General features: G+C 53.6%; 1 long non-coding RNA gene across 2 annotated transcripts; it reads right to left on the minus strand.

Moving 5' to 3' along the window:
- Nucleotides 1-11,678: 11,678 nt before the first annotated feature.
- Nucleotides 11,679-19,306, minus strand: LOC137210602 (uncharacterized). 2 transcript variants are annotated; one of them, XR_010936631.1, is made up of 3 exons: nt 18,909-19,306; nt 14,273-14,357; nt 11,679-12,569 (listed from the first exon to the last, which is right to left on the minus strand). It is a non-coding gene; the product is annotated as an uncharacterized lncRNA (long non-coding RNA). The 2 variants fall into 2 exon arrangements; XR_010936630.1 differs by lacking the exon at nt 18,909-19,306 and having other exon boundaries at nt 14,273-17,041.
- Between the last annotated feature and the right edge of the window lie 540 nt (nt 19,307-19,846).

A 19,846-nucleotide genomic window follows, 5' to 3' on the forward strand; every position in this document is an offset into this window, starting at 1 on the left:
CCTGCGGGTCCTGTCTCACTTTTTGTTCTGAGGTCAGCTTGTGTGTTGGGCTGAGGGGGTGCTGCGGCCCCAGGCTCTGAGCTTGGCCACTGTGTCCTGGCCTGGGGCAGAAGAACCGGGTCTCGTGAAGACGCTGGCCGGGGGCTGCACCCCTCAGAGAAACCCAGGCTGAGTGACCCAGAGCATAGGGCGAGGTGGAGGCCGGGCCAGCTGGGGCCTGCTCAGCCCAGGTGGTGACCTGTCCCTCGGCCCAGCCCCCCAGGCTGGGTTTGTGATTGGCGCTTACGTCTGAGACGGGGGTCTTACGTGCCCTTCGGTCGGTCGTTGATTGTGTGGAAGAGGCAGCGTGACCCCTGGGTAAGGTGGTCCGTGTCGGCCAAGGGTAACCCTCCAGAGAAGGGTGCAGTCACGAGCCTGAGCAGCGGCGGTGGAGGAGGGTGAGTGGGGCAAGCCACCCGGTGAGCCACTGGCTCTGAGGCCATGAGGCCCTGACCCATGCCATCTCCCTGCTTTGCCCCAGGGGGTGGCCCCTCATCCTTGGGGTTCTAAAGTCCTGGTTACCCAGCCCTTGTCGGGCTCTGCTCTCTTGCCCACTTGCAGTTAAACCTGGGCGTGGAAGTACCAAGATGCCCGGGGCAGCAGCCCTGCCTCCGTGGGTGGTCAGGGTCCTCCCGGCCAGGACGGTGCCCACCTGGCCTGCTGGTCTACGGCAACGAGCAGCCGCCTGGCCAGGTGGTAGCCGTGGCTGTGAATTGAGTGGGACACTCCCGCCACGCCCCGGGTGGCCATGTTTTCCTTCGCCGACCAGGACCGCGAGGGTCTCACAGCCTGAAGTTGCGGGGACGAGAAGCACCTGCACTGCGGCGGGTCCCGGAGCCTGTTGGGGCTGGGCCGCTTCTGCTTCCACTCCTGGGTTCCCAGACCCGGTGGGCCGCCTTCTGGGGTCATTGACTCAAGGTCACGCCCACATCCGGAAGGACGGTGCTGCAGTCCCTCAGGGTGTCAGCTACTTCCTTATGAGGCCGTCCAACATTCTGCCAGGCCAGCAGCTTCCTGTAGGCCTGGAGCCCTGCGGTACCCCCGTGCCGGAAGAGGGGTCTGAGGTCCAAGGTGATGTTTTGCAGGAACCCGCAGGTAGGCTGAGAGGCAAAGGCAGCCGAGCTGAAGTGGTCAGTGTCCCTCTTGCTGGGTGGCCTCGGGCCAGGCTGGGAGGGGGTGTGTCGCCAGCCTGTGCTTGCTGGGCCGGCGCGGTTGTGAGCCTGGCACCCATTGGGCAAGTCCTGCGGTCCGTGGGCGGCTCAGTGGCTCCTCACGCCGCTCCCAGCAGACGTCAGCACGTGATGCAAGACCTCACTCCCGTGGCCGCCAGCACCTCGTTCCCGTCCTCCACCCCTGATGCTCTCAGGCCCTGACCAGCCGGCCCGGCCGTTCCTCCTGGCCACGCGGGAGCCGCTGTCCTCTCCGCTCCGGGGGTCACCCAGTGCACTGCAGAAGCTCCAGCCAGGGGTTTCCCCAGCCACTGTTGGCAGCCCCGAGTGGGGCTGTGCCTGCGTGCGGCCCGACACACCACATGTGCCATGGTGCACCCGGCCAGGCCTCCTCCTCCGTGCCCTCGTGGGGACCCTCTGCAAGGCTGTGGTCTGGCAGTAGTGGGGGAAGTGGTGGTGCGGGCCACCTGCTCATGTAGCCCTCTGGCTCTGCGTGAGCCAGGGCCTGGCGTCCACTCCCCCTTACCCTAAGCCCTCGCCCAGCCCGCCAACTGTGTGTCGGTGGGTCTCAGGGCACCAGCTCCAGACGGGAGCTGTGGTCGCACCGTCACCCACGTCCTGTGGTCAGATGTGCAGCCCCCCAGCCCCAGGAGCACTCTAGGAACAGCTCTGTGGGGTCCGCACGTGCTCTGTCCTCACTTCAGAGCTGGGGCTCTCCTTTGGGGCCTCGCCGGAGACCCCACATCATGTTCTTGCTGCCAGGGCTGCCGCAACAAATACCACAGGATAGGGGCTTTTAAATGACAGAAATGTACTTCTTCTCAGTTCTGGAAGCCGAAGTCTGCGATCAGCTTGTCAGCAGGGAGGGATGGGAATTCCCTGGCGGTCCAGTGGTTAGGACTCCGCACTCTCGCTGCTGAGGGCCCGGGTTCGATCCCTGGTCGGGGAACTAAGATCCCACAAGCAGCGCAGCGCAACCAGAAAAAAAAAAAAAACAGGCAGCAGGGCTGGTTCCTCCTGAGGCCTCTCTCCTTGGCACGTGGATGGCCGACTTCTCTCAGTCCTCATGGGGCCATCCTCTGTGCGTGTCTATGTCTCGACCTTCTCTTCTTGTGAGGACACCTGTCGGATTGGGTTGGGGCCACCCTCATGACCTCATGTACCTTGATCACCTCTTTAAAGATGCCATCTCCAGACACAGTCCCCTCCTGAGGTCCAGGAATCAGCCCTGCAGCACGTGGATTCGGGGCACACGGTTTGGGCCACGCCCCCGCCATGGTACCTGTGCCCTCCCCCTGCCCATACGCGGCACGCTTCACCACATATGCTCTGAGCACCAGTCCTGCTCTAGGTGCTGGGACTGACAACGTCCACCGCCGCCGGAGGTGAGCCGTGGGCGTCCAACCCCAAACCCTGCTGTGGAGGATGCTTCCGGGACCACGCCCAGCACCACCTGTCTCAGATCAGTTCCCCAGAAGCAGAGCCCACGACGGCGGTCCAGGTGCACCTGGTTTACGGGGGCTGTGCTCTCGGGAGAGGGTGTGAGAAAAGCAGTGGGCGAAGGTGTGGCTTCCGCGAACCCCACCACGCGTGGCCTGATCCGTGGGTGTCACAGGACTGTGAGTTTCACCTCAGAGAGCTGTTTCTCCAGCGACAAGGGGTCTAGGCTGATATCCTCCCTCCAGCCGTGGACTATGGGCTGCCCTGGGTGGGGGCAGGCGGCTCCCAGGCACCTGTTAGCCAGGCAGCTCTGTCGTCCAAGGGCACCTCTCGCTAAGGGCGCTGGTGTGAGTCCACAGCAGCTGGGGGATGGGCACACCCACCCCCCAAGATGGGCTCTGAGTGGATCACCAAGTGCACCTGCTTAAACAACGACACCTTCACAGCGGCAGCAGCATGACAGACCCAGACACCCCGGAAAACCCTCCCACTGTAAATCTCCCACTGTAAACCAATACCTTGTCAGGTACCTGAGGTCACAAGAAAGAAAAGGAAACCCTCAGGGGTGAAAAATGAAGCAGAACTTCAGCGTGGGGGCTGACACTTCCCTGAGGGGTCTGCTGACCCTAGAAACCCCAAACCTCGGGCTGCCGCAGATCCTCAGGGGCAAGAACGAGGGCCTGGGCTGCACAGGCAGGTGCTACACGACGCCTGTGTCCCCAGTGGGCTCTGCGTAGTGAGCACGTGCGCTCGCGACACCCCAGCACGGGCAGATGCTGACGGAAGGAACCTCCCTGGGTGCAAAAAAAAGTCTCCACTGGACATTTGTCACCTCAGGTCTTCTGCCTGTACGTTCTGGGGAAGCCCACGTGGAGAAACTCAGCCCGCGTGGCCCCAGGTGGGCTGTGGCTGTGCCTGACCTGAGCGAACACAACCTTCTCTGGGGATCTTGCCCGCAAGGCCTCACGGGATTCCCAGAGATAAAACCCAGTCTTTCAAACACGATCTCACAATTCCAAATTACAAGGCAAATGAAACCAAACCATTATGAGTAAGTCAGCATAAACAAAAGCAGAAAATAAATGGAAAGGCATCTCATGTTCATGGATTGGAAGACTTAATATTGTTCAGATAGCAGTACTCCTCAAATTGATCTACAAAATAAATTCCTATAAAAATTCCAGCTACATTCTTTGCAGAAGTTGACAAGTCAATCCTAAAATTCACATGGATATTAAGGAATTCAGAATAGTCGAAACAATCTTGAAAAAAAAAGAACAATATTGGATGAATCACACTTCCCAATTTCAAAATTTACCTCAAAGCTACAATAATCAAAACAATGTGATGTTGGTATGACGATAGACATATAATTGGATGAAATAGAACTGAGAGTCCAAAACTAAGCCGATATATCTACAGTCAATTGATCTTTGACAAGGATACCAAGCCCATTCAACAGGGAAAAGAACAGTTTTCTCAGTAAATGGTGCTGGGAAAACTGGATACGCATATGCCAAAGAATTAAATTAGACCCCTACCTCACACTGTACACATAAATTAAATCAAAATGGATCAAACGCCTAAATGCAAGAGTTTTAGAAGAAAACATAGACGTAAATGTTCATGACCTTGGATTAGGCAATAATTTTTGTTTGTTTGGTTTTGTTTTCTTTTGTTTTCGGCCACGCCGCACGGCATGCAGGATCTTAGTTCCCCAACCAGGGATCAAAACTGTGCCCCCTGCAGTGGAAACATGGAGTCTTAACCACTGGACCACCAGGGAAGTCCCCTAGGCAATAATTTTTTGATATGACACCAAAAGCACAAATGATCCATGGAAACAATAGATAAATTTGACTCTATCAAAATTTAAAACTTTTACACATCAAAGGACACCATCAAGAAACTGAAAAAAAAACCTCAGTGTGGGAGAAAATATTTAGATATCTCATATAATCTGAGAAGGGCCTTGTATCCAGAATACATAAAGAACACCGACAACTCAATAATAAAAAGACAAAAACCCAATTTTAAAATGGGCAAAGGAGCTCAACAGATATTTCTCCAAAGAGGTTTACACATGGCCAAAAAGCATATGAAAAGATGCTTAATGTCATGAGCCATCAGGGAAATGTAAATCAAAACTACGATAAGGCACCACTTCCCAGCCAGTAGGATGGCTATGATAAAAAAAAAAAAAAGACAAATAACAACAGGAGAGGATGTGGGGCAGTTGGAACCCTTATACCTTGTGAAAATGGAAAATGCTGCAAGAGCTTTGAAAATCACCAGTTTCTGTCAGTTTCTCAAGAGTTAAACATAAAGTTACCATATGACTGGGCAGTCCCACTCCTAGATATCTACCCAAGATAAGTGAAACATATGTCCACACAAAAACTTGTACACAAGTGTTCACAGCAGCATTACTCATAATAGCCAAAAAGTAGACATATGTCAAATGTCCAACAAGTGATGATGGGTAAATAAAAGGTAGTACATCCATACAATGGAATGTTAGCTAACATAATAGGAGTGGACACTAATGCCTACTACAGCAATGCTGCATCAGTAGATGAACCTTGAATGGACACTAATACATGCTACAATGCCACATCAATAGAGGAACCTTGAATGGACACTAATACATGCTACAGCAATGCCACATCAATAGAGGAACCTTGAAAACGTTATGCTAAGTGAAAGAAGCCAGTTATAAGAGACCATCTATTGTATGAATCCATTTATGAGAAATGTCCAGAATAGGTACATCTATAAGGACAGAAAGTAGAGTAGTGGCTATCTAGGGCTGGGGAGAGGGATTGGTAGGAAGCAGGGAGTGACTGTTAATGGGTACAGGATTCCTTTGGGGGGTGATGAAAATGTTCTAAAACTGACGGTGGTTTCACAAGTCTGTGAATGTGCTAAAAACCATCGAATCATACACTTTCAAGGGGCGAGTTGTATAGTATGTGAATTGCATCTCAATAAAGCTGTCCTTTTAAAAAAGAAATCATTTCCAGTGGCTGGGGGGGAGGAAGAAGAGTGTTTATGGGTGTGGGGTTTCCGCTTGGAGGAATGAAAAAGTTCTGCAAGTAGATGGTGGGGATGGTTGCACCACGTTGTGAATGTACTTAATGCCACTGATTGTACACTTACAATAGTTAAAATGATAAATTTTATGTTAGGTGTATTTTACTACAAGTTTTTTAAAGATTTAAAAACTAATAGGTGAAATAACATTCTTTTAAAGACAAAATCTATGATGATATAAAACCAAGAGATTCTCACCAAAGAAACTCCTAAAAGTTACATCAGGAAAAAAGAAAATTACCTTAGAAAGATCGTCTGACATGGAAGAGGGGGAGCAAATAAAATGGCAAATATGCGACTTTGTCTAAACCAGTTGTTTTCAAATCTTTGGTCTCAGGACAACTTTACAGTCTTAAAAATTACTGAGGGGCTTCCCTGGTGGTGCAGTGGTTGAGAGTCCGCCTGCCGATGCAGGGGACACGGGTTCGTGCCCCGGTCCGGAAAGATCCCACATGCCGCGGAGCGGCTGGGCCCGTGAGCCACGGCCGCTGAGCCTGCGCGTCCGGAGCCTGTGCTCCGCACCGGGAGAGGCCACAGCAGTGAGAGGCCCGCGTACCGCAAAAAAAAAAAAAAAAAAAAAAAAATTACTGAGAACCACAAGAGTTTTGATGATGTGGGTCCTATCTATCAATACTTACCATATTAGAAATAAAAACTGAGAAAAAGCTAAAAACAATAAGCCTGTCACCTATGAACATAAACAACATTTTAAATAAAATATAACAGTATTTTCTATGTGACCTCCTGGGATTGTTCTAATTCTTCTGAGTGTTCTTTCCCCAGCCATTTCTCACACAAGTGCACTGATCGGGACTCAGCTGAATACTCGAGGCTGATTTTTATCATAAGAAAGCCGGAGAGGCTCTGCTACTATTAGGCAAAGTAGATTTTAGAGTAAAGGATATTGCCAGGGATAAAGAGGCTTATATCATAGTGGCAAAGCAGTCAATGCATCAGGTGGACATAACAATCCAATTTTTATGCACCTAATAACAGTGCTTCAAAATACACAACGCCAAAAGTAACAGAAATGCAACAGGAAATTGACAAATCCACTCCCTCAATAACTGATAGGACAAATAGACATAAAGTCAGTAAGATTATAGAAATCTTGAATAGCACTACAACCAACCTGACCTAATTAACATTTAGAATACTCCACCCAACAATAGCAGATTACATTCTTTTAAGTGCACACATAACATTTACTAATATAGACCATATACTGGGCCATAAAATAAATCTTAACAACTTTAAAATGATCCAGGCATTAAAAAGTGTGCTGTCTGGCACAGTGGAATTAGATCAATGGCAAAAAAGTATCTGGAAAATCCCCAAATGTTTGGAAACTAGATAATAAGCTTCTAGACAGTTCATGGGTCAAAGAAGTCAAAAGGGAAATTAGGGAGTATTTCAAACTGAATAAAAATTAGAATACAGCATGTCAAAAGTTGAGAGATACAGCTAAAACAGTACTTAGAAATGTATAGCATTAAACTACAAAGCTACAGTAATTAAAACAGTATGGTACTGGCACAAAAACAGAAGTATAGACCAGTGGAACAGGATAGAAAGCCCAGAAATAAACCCACGCACCTATGGTCAATTAATATATGACAAAGGAGGTGAGAATATACAGTGAATATACAATGGAGAAAAGACAGTCTCTTCAATAAACAGTGCTGGGAAAACTGGACAGCTAATGAAACTAGAACCTCCCTAGGGACTTCCCTGGCAGTCCAGTGGTTAAGACTCCGTGCTCCCAGTGCAGGGAGCATGAGTTCAATCCCTGGTCAGGGACCTAAGATCCTGCATGCTGCATGGCCAAAAAGCAAACAAACAAAAACTCCGAGAAACAACAACAACAAAACTCCCTGACACCATACACAAAAATAAACTCAAAATGGATCAAAGACCTAAATGGAAGGCCAACACTATAAACTCTTAGAGGAAAACATAGGCAGAATGCTCTGACATAAATCACAGCAATATCTTTTTTTTTTTTTAGCAATATCTTTTTTGATCCACCTCCTAGAGAAATGAAAAATGTTTAAAAAACAAAAACAAAAGCGAATGGGACCTAATCAAACGTAAAAGCTTCTGCACAAAAGAGGAAACCATAAACAAAACAGAAAACCCACAGAATGGGAGAAAATATCTGCAAACAAAGCAGCTGACAAGGCATTCATCTCCAAAACAGCTCACGCAGCTCTGTGTCAAAACAGCGAACAGCTCAATCCAAAAAATGGGCAGAAGATCTAAACCGACGTTTCTCCAAATAAGACATACATTTGGCCAACAAATACATGAAAAGATGCTCCACGTCACTAATTATCAGACAAATGCAAATCAAAACTACAATGAGGGGGCTTCCCTGGTGGCGCAGTGGTTGAGGGTCCGCCTGCCGATGCAGGGGACGCGGGTTCGTGCCCTGGTCCGGGAAGATCCCACATGCTGCGGAGCGGCTGGCCCCGTGAGCCATGGCCGCTGAGCCTGCGCGTCCGGAGCCTGTGCTCCGCAACGGGAGAGGCCACAGCAGTGAGAGGTCCGCGTACCGGAAAAAAAGAAAAGAAAAAGAAAAAAAAAAAGAAAAAGAACCCAGACAACAAAAGAGCACACATTGTTTGATCCCATTTATATAAAGTTCTGGGCAACGCACAGCAACCTAGAGTGATGGCAAGCAGCTCATTGGATGCCTGGGGCTGAGGGGTTGGAGGGGGTCGAGGAGACTCAGGAGGGCCTGGGGAACCCATCTGCCAAAACCTACTTAAAATCAACCCTGTGATCTGGCTTTTTCACAAATAGGTCTCTACAGTGAGAAATCTCACACGTGCCCAAGGAGACGTGGCCAATTTGCGGCATTCTTGGACAGAAGGTAAAGTTGGAAGTAAACCACTATCGATGAAAAATTAATCAGTTGATCTGAGAAAGAAATGGAAAATTTTATTTGAGCCAAATTTGAGGATTATAACCCAGAAAGAACATCTCAGAAAGCTCTGAGAAACTGTTCCCTGGTTAGACGTCAAGACACAGTTTATATAAGTTTTTTGAGACAGCACATCAAATGATGTATTATTGGCAGTTTACACAATCCAGGTCTAAGCGTCATCCTGGTGGGTCATGTGCCCCCTACAGGATGGAGGAGGAATGTTACCTTTTAGGGAGCTGTCTTGTTGATGCTGGGAGAATGTTGCTTTTTACGGTTGAGCAGCTATTTCTGCCTCTGGGGAGTTCCGGTCGGTGAGTAATGCAGATACTTGATTCATGGTGGGGGGAGAGGGGGCCAAAGGGCAGAGACTTTTTGTTTAAAAGTTTCTTGTCTTGCCATAAAATATGTTTTATTTCACACCACGTAACCCAAGTTACTTCCAACGGGTGAGATATTCACGTACTGTGACAAGTAGAGGTTAAAATGAGAAAGAAACGGTGGATTTAAAATTGTATCAGACATCAGTAGCATGTAAGGTGGAGCACACCTGGTTAAAACACTTCAATGCCTTAGCATTTTTCAGGACGAGGAGGTGGATTTTGATTGATTCCGCACTTCGTTAAATATTCATGTCAAAATTGACCCTTAAAGGAGTGGAGATGCAGTGTGTCTGTGGTCGGGAGTCCTGACATGAAGCAGGGGAGGTGAGGCGTGTGTAACAAAGGGACCTTTTACAAAGATGTGGGCGGGAAGGCCACCGGCTGGGGCCTGCGTGGCCTCAGGCCGATCTGGGCTGGGAACTGCTGAGCCTGCTGTTGACTGAAAAGAGCGCACAATGGAAAAGCTGAGAAGCATGTTTTCTCTGGCAGACAAAACCGAGGACTTGCGCCCGGAGGACAGCCTCTCAGATGGCTCTGAGGTTCTGCTCCAAAGAGGTCAGGGAGGGGCCGAGATACACGGCAGTTTCAGCAACAAAGATCAGGTAGTCGGAACATCAAAAGATTACTGTTCATTAAAGAAACCCAGACGTCTCAAGTGAAGGAATTTAGCGCTCTTCTATGTATGGGAAGATGCAGGAGTCCGGCTCACGGAAACTCCTTTGACCTGCACCTCGGCTACCTGGGGACCTGCACCTCGGCTACCTGGGGCTGTATCCTGTGCTTTCTTATCCTGAGTCTCCTCAGGACGCACCGTGGCAGGGTGTGGGTCGCTGCAACATCTGTTTACTGATGTGTGACGGGATACTCTTCACCCACACTGCTACGGCAGAACGGGTTTCTCTTTCCCCTGTTTCTAAGGGGTCTGTCTGCTGTTTACTAGCCTGGCTCTGCAAGGTCCCTGGGTGACCACGTAATACATCAGATTTTATTGTCAAAACAGCTGACCCCAGTCAGGGAGCACAGGGGTGCCCAGAAGCTCTGGAAACCCAGTGATTGTCACACTCGTGCTGCCAGCAGGCACCTCCTGGTCAGGCTGCTGGGCCCTCTCCAGTCTAGGAATGGACTGAGATGCAGCCAGACGGGGCCAGAGCCCCTGGCACATATGGGGGGTCCATCCTTCAGGGACTGACGCAGTGCTGCCTCCTGGCATGAAGCTGAGCCTGTGGGTCCAGGTTGAGCCCTTTGGGGACCACGCACGCTGCTGGCAGAGGGCCTGGCATGAGGCAGGGGAGGCAAAAATTAACTTAAGACCTAAAACTATAAAACACTTAGAATAAATCATCGAATAAAAGAATGCATGACTCAGCGGCCATGGCTCACGGGCCCAGCCGCTCCGCGGCACGTGGGATCTTCCCGGATCGGGGCATGAACCCGTGTCCCCTGCATCGGCAGGCGGACTCTCAACCACTGCGCCACCAGGGAAGCCCAAGAATGCATGACTTTTGATTTGGCAGTGACTTCTTAGGTATGACACCAAAGGCACAGGCAACAAAAGAAGAAAAAAGACAAATAAGACGTTATGAAAATTTGAAAATTTTGTTTATCCAAAGACACTGTCCTCAGAGTAAAAAGGCAACCCGCAGAATGGGAGAAAACATTTGCAAATCATATACCTGATTATTATTCAGAATTTATAGAGAATTCCTAAAACTCAACAACTACAAAACAAACAACCCAATTCAATAATGGGCAAAGGACTTGAATAGACATTTCTCCAAAGAAGACATTCAAATGGCCACTAAGTGCACAAAAGTGTGCTCAACACCACTAATCGTCAGGGAAATGCAAATGAAAACTACAGCGAGATGCCTCCTCACATCCGTCTGCACGGCTACTATGAGAAAACCAGAAAATAACAAGTGCTGGTGAGGGTGTGGAGTAATGGAACCCTTGTGCCCTGTTGGTGCGAATGTAAAATGGTACAACTGCTGCGGAAACAGTATGGAGGGTCCTCAAAAAGTTAAAAATATAATCACCACGTGATCCAGCAATTCCACTTCCAGGTGTATACACAAAACAATTGAAAGCAAGGACTCGAATAGATATTTGTACACCCATGTTCAATGCAGCATTATTCAGAATAGCTGAAACATGGGAGCAACCCAAGTGTCCACGGATGGATGTGTCAATAAGCAAACTGTGGTCTGTACATACGATGGGACATTATTCAGCCTTAAAGAGGAAGGCAGTTATGACATGTGCTACCACCATGGATGAAACTGGACGACAAACTGCTCAGTGAGGTCAGCCAGTCTCAAAAAGACAAGACTGCAGGATTCCACTCATATGAGGCACCTGGAGTCGTCAAAATTATAGAGACAGAAAGTAGAAGGGTGGTGCCAGGGCTGGGGGCAGGGGGACAGTTGTGGTTCCATGGGTACTGTTTCTGTTTACAAGATGAAGGGTTATGGTCACGAATGCACCTAATGCCACTGAACTGTACTCTTCAAGAAATGGCTCAGGTGATAACTTTTACGGCATGTGTATTCTACCTCAATAGCAAAAAAAGGAAAGAAGGGAATAATTGTGAAAAATTGGAAGCGACTTAAGTATCCAAGATTTGGAGAATTATTAAATTGAAAAAAAAAAAAAGAATCAAGCATTTATCCTGCTTTTGCTACACAGACAGGGACACTGGGTAACCAAACAGTAGGAGACAGGAGTTTCTTTCTGCAGAGACGCTCCAGCCAGTGAGCACGGACGGGTAGCAGGTGGGAACGTCTGCATGGGACACAGTTGCCACCCTGAGACTCCTGACGGAAGCCAGACCGCGAGCAGACCTGCCAGAATCCCAGCTGCTTTCACCCGTGTCCCACCCTGATACATTTCAGAGCCGGGGGGTTCCCAGGGGGCACCACGGGGCCGTGAGTGCTGGACAAGGGCCCTGCAAAGAGGGGAGTGGGCTGACGGGTTGGGGTCTTGAGCGCCCACTCCCCCCCCCCCAGGGGCAGCCACACCCTGAGCGACCACGGCCAAGGTGAAAAGGAGGGCAGAGGCTGGGAAATGCGCCTCCCCCCACCATCCTGGGGAGGACAGGGGCTTCTCCGATGGCCTGACCTGGCCACTGGACAGAGACGGTGCAAACACGGGTTTGCCCTGACCCTCTCTGGGCCGGCGGCGCTTGCCACCCTCGGACAGCCTTCGCGGCCCGCCAGGGAACCAGGGCGTGGCGGGGTCTACATCTGGGTGCTCGTTTCACGCCCGCCGCCTGGTCCTCCTCGGTCCGACTCTTTCTTTCTTCACGATTGGTCCAGGCCAGGCAGCAGGAGCGGGGAGACTTACGGGCTCCCTGACCGCGAGAACACCCGCTCTAAGGAGGCACCGGCACCTTCCTGATTCAGAGGAGTGCTTCTCATTTCCACTGTAACGCATCTCAGTTATGGCTTCACGGCCTCCAACAATTGGTGGCAAAAGTGGATATTTATTCTGAGAGTTCTCCAGCAGGTGGCAGCAAAGGGTCTGTTCGAACAAAAAGTCGTATTTTACTCCAGCTTCCTGTTTTTTAATCTTTCTCTTTCAGTTACCATCCTATATTACTTAAAATGTATATATATTGGGGCTTCCCTGGTGGCGCTGTGGTTGAGAGTCCGCCTGCTGATGCAGGGGACACGGGTTCGTGCCCCGGTCCGGGAGGATCCCACATGCTGCGGAGCGGCTGGGCCCGTGAGCCATGGCCGCTGAGCCTGCGCGTCCGGAGCCTGTGCTCCGCAACGGGAGAGGCCACAGCAGTGAGAGGCCCGCGTACCGCAAAAAAAAAAAAAGAAAAAAAAATATATATATAGGCATATAGTTTAAAGTATACGGCAAAGTGTTTCAGTTATACAAATATATACAATTTACCCCAGCTTTCTGACAGAGAAAGGGAGTGTGGTGTTTGGTCTGGGAGGCTCCACACCAACTCCTGAGGAAGAAACAGTCCAGTCGCTGAAGGGGCTGATGCTCTGACGTCGTCCAGAACAACGCGTGCTTCTCAACACGCAGGGGCTCCTCAGCTAGAGAACTGACCAGCAAGCGTCTTCAAGGAAATCCCCCACTGGGAACATCAAACACGGGACGCTGGTCCTGAAACCTGTCCGCCGCACATACAGATTTCTAATCTCCAAAACAGCAGGCACAGGTAGGACGTTTTTGGAAACTTATTAAACATGTATTCTTCCAAAAGGTGACATTTAACAAAATGTAGAGCCTGGTTTTTTTTGGCGGTACGCGGGCCTCTCACTGTCGCGGCCTCTCCCGTTGCGGAGCACAGGCTCCTGACGCGCAGGCTCAGCGGCCATGGCTCATGGGCCCAGGCGCTCCGCGGCATGTGGGATCCTCCCGGACCAGGGCACGAACCCGTGTCCCCTGCATCGGCAGGCGGACTCTCAACCACTGCGCCACCAGGGAAGTCCCAGAGCCTGGTTTCTTTATAATATATAACACTCAAAAGATTATGTATTTTGCTTTGATCTCAACCTCTTTTGGCATGAAAAAAATGAACTGATGAGTGAGGATGGGGACAAAGCATTTATCCACAATCTTAGTAAACGTGAAAATGTGATTTGCACATCAGTAATAATAGCGAGTGTGCAAAGTTTTTTTAGAGTTTGAAAAAGATAACCTATGCTACGGAATAGACATTATATGAAAAAAAAATTTAGGCCGTGTACTGTGATTGACTGATCACACACAGGCCTCTTCCCTTTAATGGCAAGAGAATATTCCCAAGAATTAGACATTCTCCACAAAAATAGCAGTTGGACATCTACATGGGGGAAATTATAATGTAACTAAAAGCCACTCAGTACACATACAGATAAGTGAGTGTGAAGTGCTAAACACACTGCTTCCCAAACACGGCGATGAACACGGATGCTAACAAGTCCATCTGCAGGGACGTGGCTTCTTTTAGTCCCGCCCCATCCCACCACCCACACAGACATTTGTTGACCCCGAGCTTCGTACAACACCCTCAGGTGGTCATGGCCATCTAGCCATCCTATCTGAGGTTTCATTCAAGATTTCCCCTGCACACTGTTCGATTAAAGCTCGTTTATTGATTTGGGGTGATGTGAAGATAAAATGTTCCTGTGTAAATATCGCTAGAAAGAGAACTGAGTGATACACATGTTCTAAGAAGTTCAGGTTTTAAACCCCAAGTTATCCAATGGCAGAAATGTTACCTTGTAGGTGGTCTCTGGGCTGTGCCTGTAGTAGGTTCAGCTTTGGGCGAGGCGCTGTCTAGGGGTCAGAAGAGCATCCGAACAACTGCACACGTGAGATAAAGTCAATAGTTTTCACTTGGCAGAAATCATAGGCACCTGTCATAGCACGATGCCAGATCACTTATGAGGAAAGCAATCATCAGCGTCAAATTGTGGTACTCATTATTCAGAGTGGGGTCCCCAAGCCCCAGGCTGCAGACTGGTAGCGGGCAAGCGAGTGACGCTTCATCTGCCGCTCCCCACCGCTCGCTTTACCTCCTGAACCATCCTTCCCCCTCCATCCCCGCATCATGGAAAAACTGTCTTCCACAAAACTGGTCCCTCGTGCCGTAAAGTTGGGGACCGCTGATTTAGAGGATGAACTACAAAACTGAATGACTAAAATCATGACAGGTGGGATAAGTGTGATGGTTCTGAATGAGGGGCTGTGTGGCCACGACTACTGTTCACCAGCGCTACTCCATCCAGTGCACAGGAGGACGGCATTGCCACCCCTCGTGGTCAGGGGGACCATATGACCAGTGCTGGCCAGTGGGGTATGAGAGGAAGTGGCACGTGGCCCCTTCACACCAGAGCATTTAGCTGCCAGTATACGACCTTCCCAAGTTCTCACTCCTTAAACCAGGAGGACCAGCGATATTCCAGATTATGGTAATTTCATCAGCCTGGATCCTGAAGTGAAGGTGGCAGAGCGGAGCCTCAGCCAGCCCCTGACGTGCAACATGAGTGAAGGTAAGCTTTCAGAAGGAAAGACGAAGCAACGCAAGTATCCACCAACAGATGAGAGCATAAAGCACATTGGGTAAACACACACAATGGAATACGGGGCAGCCTTTAAAAAGAACGAAATCCTGATGTCTGATACAGCCCGGATGAAGTTTAAAGCCACTATGCTATGTAAAGTAAGCTGGACACAAGAGGACGAACACGGCATGATGCCACTTATATGCGGTCCCCAGAGTGGTTATTCATAGAACAGTGGTAACCAGAGCTCCAAGGACGGCAGCAGCTCTGGCTGACCAGGGACAGCCCAAGGGCCTCGGGAGCAGGACGGGCATCGAGGCTTGCCCCCCGGGAGGGTTCCTGGAAGATCTGAGCTGGAGGCCACCACAGGGGGCTACAGCCACAGGGAGAGGAGCCGGAGGGATGAGGACCAGTGGGCACGGCTGGGGCAGGGACGGCACAGGCAGGCGTGCTACCCACCCCTGGGCACAGAGAGACCCAGGCCTGGGCAGCCTCACATCTCCTTCCCACAGCGAGGAGCTGGCCCACACCTGGGTTTCGTGGCCTGGCAGCAGTGCTGCCTGCAGTGACCCGACCCCACGGAGAAGAGGCTCCGGGCTGCACTCCCGGCCACGAGCCACAGCCAGCTCGGCACGTTGCCCAGCGGGACCTCATGGACGGCGTCCTGGCGTTTGGTGAGCAGAGACGGGGCGAAGGCAGCTGGCCTGACATGCCTTGGGCGGGGGGGTAGGGGCCCAGGCTGGAGCTCACTACTCTATCAGGTCAGGCCTCTCCAGCGGCCAGCAGCAGCCACATAGCATAGCCAGGGTGAGGTACGCAGACAGCGACAAGGACACAGGCGGCCAAAGGTCGGCCCAGGGTCCAGGAAGCCTTGGTGAGCAGGTGTGAGCGTGGGCCTGGGGGTGGGAGTGAGGACAGAGCCACGGGAGCCAACACTGGCACCCTCTACCCTGGAAGCCCGGCCCCCCAGCCCCTGTGCCTGCGCAGGTGTCTCAAGGTGCTCTCATGGTACGTGTCGGAGGTGGCTGGGTGGCCCTGGATGAGTATCTGGTCGAGAACGACCCGGAAAGAAGTGAGGCCTGGGGAAGGGGAAAGACTGAGTCCTCAGGGCCGGGAATGGGGACAGAGGAGGACAGTCCTTGGGTCCTGACCCTGGGGGGCAAGGGGCACCTGCTCCACCCCATCCATCTGGGATCTCTGGGCAGCAAAGGGGAGGACCAGCCAGAAGATCCATGTGTGGCTCCTGTCCTGGGCTGTGGCCCCAGCCTGCCAGGCTCTGGCCCTTCTTCCTCAGCTGCTCCAGGAGTCCCCGGCCCCGGAAGGTGGGCGCTGGGACTGGCGCCTGAGAAGGGGCCCAGGTCCTCCTGCTGGACAGAACGCCTGCTCCGATCCCAGGTGGAGGTGCTGAACCCATGGGGCAAGGCCTGGTCATCCCTTCCAGACAGATTGGAAGCCTGCTGGGGACAGAGACCCCATCTCTTCCACGGTCAAGGCAGGGAAGCCACTCGGTCATGGAGGCAGCCTCTGAGGACAGCCTGGCCCGGCAGCCGCAGGACGAAGCAGCAGCGCAAGCCGCCGGCCCCGAGGCGGGAGCGAGGCCTGGACGACGAAGGGTACTGGACAAGAGGGGCCCCTGGGTCGAGGTCAACACCTGCACCAGCGGCCCCACGGGCCCCCTCGGGCGATAAAATCACGTTTGTAAAGCGAAACTCTGCGCGCGGCGGGCGGGGCCGCATTTACCTTGCAAACTCCGTTCAGAGGCCGTCTGGGCGGCGCGGGACGCACCCTGCTCCCTGCGGCCGCCCGCGTTCCTTCGCGGTGACTCTGGGGGAGCTGACGAAAGGGGCTGGGTAGGAGCGAGAGGACCCTGCTCCTCGGCAGCTGCCCTCCTCCCCGCCTAGGGGTGTTCACAGACCGTGGCGGCCGAGGGGAGCGCGCGGGGGCGTCGACCCAGCCCCGCGTGGGCTTCCCGGTCCCGCGCCCCTCCCGGCTTCAGGGCGCCCGCACCCATCGGAAGCACCACGTGCCGCCCCGGGGAGGGGCCTGAGCGGGTTTAAACCGGGAGGCGCCGGTCGCAGGCACAGCAGCGAACGGAGGGACTGCGTACGGAGTGCTGCGGGCACCGTCCGGGCAGGTGGGACAGCCAGGCCGGCCCGGGCGGGGCGGCCGCCGAGCGAAGCCGAGACACCCACGGGGGCTCTCGGCCCGGGGCCTGCAGAGGCTGGGGCGGGCGCGACGCGCCCGGAGGTGGCCCGGGGTTCTGGGCTCCGCTCCGGACAAGCGGGGCTCTGAGGCCCGGTTCCCTCCCAACTAGCCCTGGTGCGCGGGAGTCCTGGCAGTCGCCCCCGAGCCTGGTTCCCCGCACGGGCGTGGGAGACGTAGCAGGGGCCTCGCCTGCCCAGGGGTTTCCGGGCAGGACTGGTGCGCACCTGGGTGGGGCCGTGCAGGTCTGACTCCTTCCTGCCCCGCTCCCTGCCTTGCCGCTGGAGCCGGTCCGAGCGCCCAGGGCGCGAGGCAATTAGGCTGACAAATTGAGAGGGTGGGATGGCTCCTGGCCCGTTGCTGGGTGAGGGAGGCCAGTGCTTACCGATGGATGCCGTCGGGGGTGGATGGGCACCAGGGACCCTGCGTGGGGCCATCTCGAGACCCTTGGGAGGTAGAGGCGGGAGGGGCTCTGCCATGGGTTCCAGCCTCCACGACTCTGCTCTCTCCCTGACCCGCCCATCGTCCCGAGTTTCCGCATGGCCACAGATCTCTGCAGTCTGCACCCAGTGCAGGTGGGTGGGATCTTTCTGACGCTGCTCAAAGTGAGCCAAAGGCCAACCAAGGTCACTGTCTCCATGTGTGAGCCTGAGGCAGCCTGGCCATCCGGCTCTGTTGTGATTTGGCTTAGATGGACAGCCAGAGAGGCCCCTCCGCAACCCCCAGCCCAGCCTGGCGTGTGCGGCCTGCCCTTCAGGGTACTGGTAGGTGACGCCCCCTCCCAGGGATGTGGACCCACCCTCCTCAGGAATTGCCCTCCCACCTCTTGTCCCCTTGGGCCACCTGAAGTGGGGCTGCTCCCAGGAAGCCACAGGAGGGGCCTCCTCTCAGAGTCCCTTTCCAGTCCTGGGAAATCCGTTCGGCCCCTCCCCCAGCCACGAGGCCACCCTCCCCTCTAGCCACGTGCCGTTGCCACTTCTGCTGGTAACCGCCTCTCTGGGACGCCTGTCTTTTGGCTTCTGTGCGATTGGGCTCTTCTGTGTCTCCCAGCCTTGAAACTGCTTTGTCTCCCACTCCCCAGGCCCTGGACACCCTTCACATGCCCTGGTCTGTCTCTCCCGAGCTCCAGACCTCTCTGTCCAGCTGCTTCCCCAAGGTCCCCACTTCAGACTCAAGGCACCCACTCCCAGGCCCCTCTTCATGTCCTGCCTGGTCAGGGACCAGGGAGGCTCGTACCAGGCCCAAGGTCGCTGCTGACCAAACGGGCCATGGCCCAGCCACGGTTACCCAGCTGCGTCGGGCAGAGCCGCAGGCACAGGGCCTCTCCCAGCCCCTCAGGCCCTCCCCCACAATGGCCCTCAGGGCCCCAGCACCCTCCCTCCCACGAATCCCTGCTGTTCAGGAAACTTGAGCTTCCCGGGCAGGAGTCTGTCCTGCTCCTCTGGTTTTCCTTGCTGGGCTCCCGGCGGGACAACACAGCCTGCAGCGCCCCCACCCTCCACCCCACTGGCTGCTCCTGACCCCGTGGCCCAGAAAGCCCTCCCGCCTTGGCTGGGTAGTGAAGTACCTTTTTTCTTTCCCACCCTGGTCCCCTGCCCGACTTCAGGTGGTCAGCTCACTGCTCCAGCCACCCCGGGGGCCCTGTTACCTGAGGCTTCCTCTGCTCACACACCCTCTGAAGGCCGTCCTGGAGCGAGGCACACCATACAAAGGAAGCAGGCTGGTCACTGGGCAGGTGGGCAGCACAGCACGCGTCCAGGTCAGCTCGCGGAGCAGAGCCTGACACGGTTTCAGGGAGTGGCCTCGGGAAGGCTCCTGGGGAAGGAGGGGAGGAAGCAGATGGCAGGGAGACAAGCTGGCTGGTGGTGCAGAGTCTCAGCCACCCCTAGAAGGAGGTCAGGGCGGCCTCAGCCACCCCTAGAAGGAGGTCAGGGCAGCCTTGCGTCCACCACGGTCACACCGAGTCCTGGAACCCCGCTTAGGCGTCCAGCTGGTCACTCGAACAAAGCCTTTTGTGTTCTTTCCCAAGGCCTGGATCTTTTTTTTTTTTTTTTGCGGTACGCGGGCCTCTCACTGTCGCGGCCTCTCCCGTTGCGGAGCACAGGCTCCGGACGCGCAGGCTCAGCGGCCATGGCTTACGGGCCCAGCCGCTCCGCGGCATGTGGGATCTTCCCAGACCGGGGCACGAACCCGCGTCCCCTGCTCGGCAGGCGGACTCTCAACCACTGCACCACCAGGGAAGCCCAAGGCCTGGATCTCAACAACGCTCCTCTCTCCCCACCCCATGTCCTCTTCCCACCTTCTCAAAGGCATGATGGTGTGCCCTGCGCGCCCACACTGCATGGCCTGCTCGCTTCGGGAGAGCTGAACAAGTGCCGTGCCTCCTGGAACCTGGCGGGGGGGGGCGGGGGCGGGGGCGGGGCGGGTGAGCACCAAGCCACCGCCTCCACGTCTGCCCGGGCCTGGCACGCACTCCGAGACCCAGCGGCAGACCGGCTGCAGGCGCCACTGGGGCTCTGGGCCCAACATCCGGGCAGGGAAAGGGGGCAACAGGATTTTGCCCAGGGGTCTCAGCAGACACAGAGG

This window comes from Pseudorca crassidens, chromosome 17 (genome assembly GCF_039906515.1).
Source record: "Pseudorca crassidens isolate mPseCra1 chromosome 17, mPseCra1.hap1, whole genome shotgun sequence".
Taxonomy (NCBI): domain Eukaryota; kingdom Metazoa; phylum Chordata; class Mammalia; order Artiodactyla; family Delphinidae; genus Pseudorca; species Pseudorca crassidens.